General features: G+C 37.9%; 1 pseudogene across 1 annotated transcript; it reads left to right on the top strand.

The window, feature by feature from the left end:
- Nucleotides 1-323: 323 nt before the first annotated feature.
- LOC149202223 (putative beta-1,4-xylosyltransferase IRX10L) lies at nucleotides 324-6,514 on the top strand (annotated as a pseudogene). Its single transcript, XR_016253887.1, has 4 exons — nucleotides 324-840; nucleotides 4,597-4,985; nucleotides 5,406-5,646; nucleotides 5,829-6,514. The product of XR_016253887.1 is annotated as a putative beta-1,4-xylosyltransferase IRX10L (transcript).
- Nucleotides 6,515-7,527: the final 1,013 nt, after the last annotated feature.

The raw sequence follows: 7,527 nt of genomic DNA on the forward strand, positions 1-7,527 counted from the left end.
AAATTAAAATATTATAATAGGCTAATGTCATATGAAATTAATAATCAATTAAAAAACATTTATAAAATCAACTACATCATTTCATTATGTTAAAAATATATTTAAAAAAAATTTAATAATGAAATATTTGCAATTTCCGATAATCAGGCAAAAAGATGAAACTAAATGTTATCGTGATTAGTGAAGGAAATGGGAACTTGACGGAAAAAACGCTGACTGAATTTCTTGCCACAACTCAAATTGCAATCTAAGCATGATTGCTTCTCCTTTACATTATTTATATCCATATAAAATACAGACCATTACTAATTGCATACTTTAAAGAAGCTAAGAGGCCCCTTTAACCAAACTTTACCATCCATTGACCAAACTGAGAAAAGGAGACAAGGCCTCCCCATTTTTCTCACCAACTGAGAAGAACAGGCAACCTCCTCTAAAGGGAAATCAAAACCCTTTGTGAATGGAATTGTCAATTCTTTAGTCGTAGTGCCCTGGTTTCTTTGAAGCAAAGCTAGTAACACGAAAACAACCGAAACCGAGGGTCATAAAATAAGCATTCCAACAACAACGCACAGTGACAGCACAACACACCCCCACCTTCCCATCTTCCTTCCTCGCGCTACAAATCCCATTCAGCTTTTCATTTCCGAAAGCTCGGAAGAAATCACGGCAGCAAACGGCCAGGAGATCGAGAAAACCAGCAAAAATTAGAGGAATAGAGGATGAGGAGGAGGCGGCAATTGCTCGAAATAAGTTTTTTTGTGCTTTTCCTATTTCTATCCATCGTTTCTGCTTTTGGGCAGAAACAGCAGGAGCACCAGCAGTCCGAGCGCATTGCTGGTAAGCCCGTATTACGCTTTTATATCATTCGTTTTGTGTTTATTTTGGGATCTGTAATGTATTTGAACCTCGAGCTCTGGTAGACCTAATGCTGAAGTGGGTGCTTCAGATTTCATGCAAATCTGTTTCTGCCCAATTCAACTGTCAGCCATACAGTTGAATGCAGAACGGGCTGAGTCTTGTGATCTCTGGCTGTCAGTTATTGGTCAGGAACTGAATTCCCATGGAAGGAATTTCAGTCTTCCACACTGCATACAGTTGAGTTCACCTTGAAAGTTATTTCAGCCTTACACACAGCACACGGCTTAATCCACAGTCTTCAATCCTACGATGGCGTTTATTGAATGCAGAACGGGCTGAGTCTTGTGATCTCTGGCTGTCAGTTATTGGTCAGGAACTGAATTCCCATGGAAGGAATTTCAGTCTTCCACACTGCATACAGTTGAGTTCACCTTGAAAGTTATTTCAGCCTTACACACAGCACACGGCTTAATCCACAGTCTTCAATCCTACGATGGCGTTTGATTTTGAGCTTGCGAAGTGCAGGGCTCAAACCTAATTTCGATATGATTAGGCACCTGGAAGGTACAAACCATGGTCTATGCCACTCGGGCACAACTTTTTAATCATTAGGCTTCACCCGCTTATAATTTCGCTTATAGCAGTCCCGGTGGACCACGACATTTTCCATTTTACCTCTTTGCCGAAGGGCTGAAGAGTAAAAGCCAATTATTGCTTTTACATACAATGGAGATAAGGCAGGCCCTACCCCGAATGTGTCTCATCTCATTTGAGTGGCACCCATAACATAGGTGTTAAATTTTCTATATTGGTTCCATTTACATAATCAGCATAGGCATTACCTACGTCCCAAAATTCCAGTGTAAATGATATAGCTTAAACAATTAGTACAACCATATGAACTAAATAGCTCATGAATTTGTATAGTAATCAAAATACATATGTGCCATTTGTAACTTTGAGAATTTATAATGCAGTACTGCAGGAGTGGAAGTTGGAAACTGAAAAACCATTGGGGAATTTTTGTTGGATTGCGTATATGGTTAAGAATATTCCCAAATTATTAAATCTTGACAATCGATAATTTTCTATTTCTTAAAAAATGGAAATTCTGGAACCCTATTCTAAAATAGACCACAGCTAAGGTCATTTACCCATATTCCACGATCCTGTAAAGTATTCTACACAAACAACAACGGCTTTAGCTCATATCTCAAAATCCTGCAAAGTAACACCCATATTCCACGATCCTGTAAAGTATTCTACACAAACAACAAGGGCTTTAGCTCATATCTCAAAATACTGCGAAGTCACATACATAAAAGACATAGGTGTCAACTCATTTCAAAATTCCATGCAGTTTTTTTGCTTGTAAATACTACAGAGTTTTGAATTCATGGATTTGGATAATCTGGAATCATTTCTCTTGATCTCACAGCATGAGCCTTTTTTACTTGTCTCAAAATCATTAGACTTATGCTGCATGATTAACATAGTCAAGGCCTGTTGGTGTGAAGTTTATTCTAAGTTACGAGGCCAGTGAATGGGGTCTAGAACATCTTTAATTACTGGCCTCCACCATCTGATGACGATGCTCACCAGTGGCAAAGAGGGGATTGCTACAGCCTCATAGGAGATAGCCAATTAGAATGTAAAGCAACGTAGTTCCAAACCTCTTGGTGCTGCTTAAAAGATTCATGGTTAAAATAAATATATGCTGGTTGATATTATTATTATATATATTTTTAATTATTATAGTCATTATGAAGGATAACATAATCTTTCAGATTTTCAATAAAAAGTAGTTACATTCAGTGTTTTTAAACCCGGCTGGCTCGGAACCGACTCGGCCGAGTTGGTCCGAGTCGGTCAAAAAAAATTTGACCAGGCCATTGAACCGGTTTGGCCGGCCGGGTTAATACCAAGCCGGCCTAGTCTGTATCAACCCGGCCGGGTTACGGACAGCAGCCAGTGAACCCCAAAAAACTGTTTTTTTATTTTTTATTTTTTGTTAATTTTTCTGAGTGTGGGGGATTCCCTGGGCTTCCCTGCCTGACTCATGGGTTTCCTTGTCTGACTCTGATCCCTAGTATTGATATGCTATTCATGGTAATGTTAAATTCTTAAAGTAAAAGTGACATTACCATGAGAATGTCACTTTTACTTAATTTTTAACATTACCATGAAATGGCTCAGGATGTTTGAGAGTGGTTCCAGGCTCACTGGATTTCATATGGAGAAAGTAGAATTTTAGATTTCATTCAAAATCCAGCAGACTTATCAGTTTTTCAGGATTTCAGGATTGGGGGATTGCAATGTTTCCATTGAATTTTGTCATGTATTACGGTATGGAACTCGTATTTAATTAAGAGCACCAATCCCTCTATGTACCTTGATGTTAGTGACATTGGTTGTTGAACTCCTTCGGGATTCGCTCCCAAACTGGGACCTTCTGAAAATGTCGTTCCCGTTTTCGCTCTTGCTCCCCACTCCCAAGTAACACTGAGCCAGATGATGTTGGCAACTCTAGCAGTAGCCAGTAGTACTGGTCACCAACTTTTGTTGTAGAGGCCATTTCTAGCCTCCTTGGTTATGTGTTTTTGTTTTGATCTCTATATCATCATTGTGTATGTATTGGACAGTGCACTGGGTGCCATTTTGATATAATGGATATATTCATGAGCCTAATTTGATCATATGTTGTCTTCTATCTATATTCTAATGCTGTGTGTTTGGAAACATGAATGAAAATCTTTAAAATTATGTGTTTTTATAAAAAATAAATATTTATTGTATTTTTTACAATGATCGAGTCATTGAAATCGAGGCGGCCGAGTCGGAGTCGGAGTCGACCTTCGGCCGAGTCAGAGTTGGAGTCGACCTTCGGCCGAGTCAGAGTTGGAGTCGACCTTCGGCCGAGTCAGAGTCGGAGTCGGAGTTTTAAAACATTGGTTACATTGCAATATATTGCTGGTCAAAACAATTCATCTAAGTACTTGCATACAAATGGTCTGTATCTTTTTTGACCAGTCTCTATATCCTAGGATCTTATAACAAACTCTCTCGTTGTAATCTCAGACTGCACTTAGTCTCATTTGTGCTATACTTAGTCGAAGTTTCCTCTAACGAGGCCTTTCTTTGCAAATGTACATTGGACCGACAATGCACTGCCAGACAACATACATGGTTTCTCTTTCAAATTCATCAAGGTAACATCACAGGTTCAGACATAATAACATCTTTCGTTTATGACATACATCTTAATTACCGGGCTCACAGTCTTTTCGCTTGCATTACCACTTGAATTTACAAATGATTTATTAAATCTAATAGATGTATTTCAATTGTTAATTAGGTTTATTTTGGGTGGTTGAGAGGAATAATTGTTATCATCTCAACTTAGGTATAATTTTTGCCAGTGACATAGATGACTTTGACCCTTTTTGAGTTTAAATAATCCTTTAAAAACTGAAACATATATATTCCTAGTATAGAATGTAAAGATATTTATCATAAAATCCATTTCACTTGTTTTAAGGCAAATATATTCTATATGATATTTGTCATAGAATCCATTTCACTCGTTTTAAAGGCAAATATATTCTATATGATATTTGTCATAGAATCCATCTCACTTGTTTTAAAGGCAAATATGGACATGAGGGACACCTCTCTAAATATCTTATTGTGCATTAAATTTGAAGCTCTCACTTACTTGCTTCTATTTGGATGCAGGCAGTGCTGGCGATGTTTTGGAGGATGACCCAGTTGGGAGATTGAAAGTGTTCATTTATGAGTTACCCAGTAAATACAACAGGAAGATTTTGGCTAAAGATCCCAGATGCCTTACCCATATGTTTGCCACTGAGATCTTTATGAACCGATTTTTGCTTTCCAGCCCTGTCCGAACTTTGAATCCGGAGGAGGCTGATTGGTTTTATACTCCTGTGTATACTACGTGTGATCTCACTCCGAATGGGTTGCCATTGCCCTTTAAATCTCCCCGAATGATGAGAAGTGCTATTCAGTACATTTCCACTAATTGGCCATATTGGAATCGCACTGAAGGGGCAGATCATTTCTTCGTGGTGCCACATGATTTTGGTGCATGCTTCCACTACCAAGTACAGCCACAATCTTTTCATTTTGTTTATTCTTTTGGTGAACTCTTGACATTATTTACTGGCAAATAGTACTTCTTTATATTAGAAAGAAGCTGATGCTTATCAAGAGATATATTGATTTCGGCATTTTATTTTTCTGTAATTGTTCCATTTTTATATTAGAAGCACGAACACAATGTTTCAGTTAGATTTGTATGTTGTTTTCACAAATGCATACCATTAATGAATTGAATTGTTTATAACAAATGCTTCATGTTTTATCATTCACCCACAATACAAAGGTACATTGTTCTGCAAGACAACTTATTAAGAATACCATGCTAGTTCTAGCCCATTTTTTACTAAATGTTACGCGTGGATTGTTGTTGAAGACACAGAGCTTGTTTGATTGATTTTGTTGGTTGGTGATGTTGATTTCAGGAAGAGAAAGCTATTGAGAGAGGTATTTTGCCATTGCTGCAGCGGCCACACTGGTTCAGACATTTGGACAGCGATACCATGTCTGCTTGAAGGAAGGATCAATCACAGTTCCACCTTATGCTCCTCCACAAAAGATGCAGGCACACTTGATACCTCCCAGCACTCCTCGGTCAATCTTTGTTTACTTTCGTGGTCTGTTTTATGATGTGGGCAATGATCCAGAAGGGGGTTACTATGCAAGGTAAGAGACAGAAGATCTCGAACTGACAAGGGTGTGAGTAAAATAAAGTGTGATTTTTGATATTCTCTCTTTGATTCTAAGTTACACACAAATACGTAAAATCTTATTATTATTATTATTATTATTATTTTAAATTTAAACTAATTGAGCTTCCTGATTGCTCATTTTTGTCTCTGAACTAGGGGTGCACGAGCATCGGTATGGGAGAATTTTAAAGACAACCCTCTTTTTGAAATTTCTACTGAGCACCCTGCTACTTATTACGAGGACATGCAACGGGCCATTTTTTGTCTGTGTCCATTGGGCTGGGCTCCCTGGAGTCCAAGACTTGTCGAAGGAGTGATATTTGGTTGTATTCCAGTCATTATAGCCGATGATATTGTGCTACCTTTTGCTGATGCCATACCCTGGGAAGAAATTGGGGTGTTTGTAGCTGAAAAAGATGTACCTAACCTGGACACTATTCTTACATCTATTCCACCAGAGGTCATATTGAGGAAGCAGCGATTGCTCGCTAATCCTGCCATGAAGCAGGCCATGCTGTTTCCGCAACCTGCTCAACCAGGAGATGCCTTCCATCAGATTTTGAATGGTCTAGCCCGCAAATTGCCTCATGATAGCAGTATTTACTTGAAACCTAATCAAAAGATTTTGAACTGGACAGCAGGCCCTCCTGCTGATCTAAAGCCCTGGTAGCATATACACATTATGTAATCAAATTGCCAATGTACCTTCACTTAACACCTCAAGATGAGTTTTAAGGCAATAGCCATTCTATTCTTTTGTAGCTTATCATTTATAAGTTATGTTCAGACAACATATAAGTTTCCTTTGTATACTATTTTTAAGAATTACTGACATTGTACAATAGCTGTGGTTAGAGTTTTACAAGTCATATCCTACTTTTAGATCCTCGATGCTGTACAGTGAAGATCTCAGGGTAATAATTACAGATTTTTATGTCTGAATTATTGTCTTTGAATTTTTATGTTTCAACTCTTGGTTTTGTATGTGATCTGCTGAAATGTTCGTATGCATTTTCTGGTCTCTTAACTAATATTTATATTTCACGCACAAATGATATACAAGTACATGGGGAGGGAGTGCTGAACTTTTTTCATCCTTGAGGCCTCTACTATTTGAAGTATTGAAAAAAGAGCTATTGCTGTGCCAAAATAATGCAGTGAAACAAGTCTCTAATCCTGCCATCATCAGCAGTCTTTTAGATATGCATTCCATGACCCTGGACTTGTTTGAAATACACTCCCATGAAACCGATATTTGGAAACTGACTAATCACAGTGTATACACTTCTTTCGTTGTTCTTGATACAAAAACCCGTTTTCTTGTAGATAAGATATGAATTTGTATTTAACGTAATGACTATTCACCTAGGTTGGGCTGATTTAAATTCCAGAGGTCATGTGAATCTTTTGACCACCCTTATGTGCAGGGTCACACGCAGCCCAGTAGTGTAAGGCCTCTTAGAAATGTGAATAGGTCTAATCCTGGTTATAGTACGTTGAGGATAAGATATGCTTCTTCATACCATCAGAGTAAAATTCCATAAATGTTTATGTAGTTCTACTTTTAATGATAATGCTGTGCTGTTAATATGTCTAAAGTGTACGCATGGATATGTCAAATCTGAGGGTAAATGTGGGACTTCAATTGAAAAAAATATCTTTCCAAGCAGTATTGAGGCAGTGTGAGTACTATTTGTTATGGTTGTGAACTACTGTTGTTATGGCACCGAATGTTCATAGGAAGCTGTGGGTCAGCCAAAATATATAAGTCAACTGTAAAATGAGAAGTTAATCCTCAGTTAATAATATTGACTCGATATACTTGTGGGTTGGCATACCAAAAACATTTTCTATG

The sequence above is a fragment of the Pinus tabuliformis genome, chromosome 2_1 (genome assembly GCF_031772625.1).
Source record: "Pinus tabuliformis cultivar Carrire ecotype Pingquan chromosome 2_1, CPIR1, whole genome shotgun sequence".
Classification (NCBI taxonomy): domain Eukaryota; kingdom Viridiplantae; phylum Streptophyta; class Pinopsida; order Pinales; family Pinaceae; genus Pinus; species Pinus tabuliformis.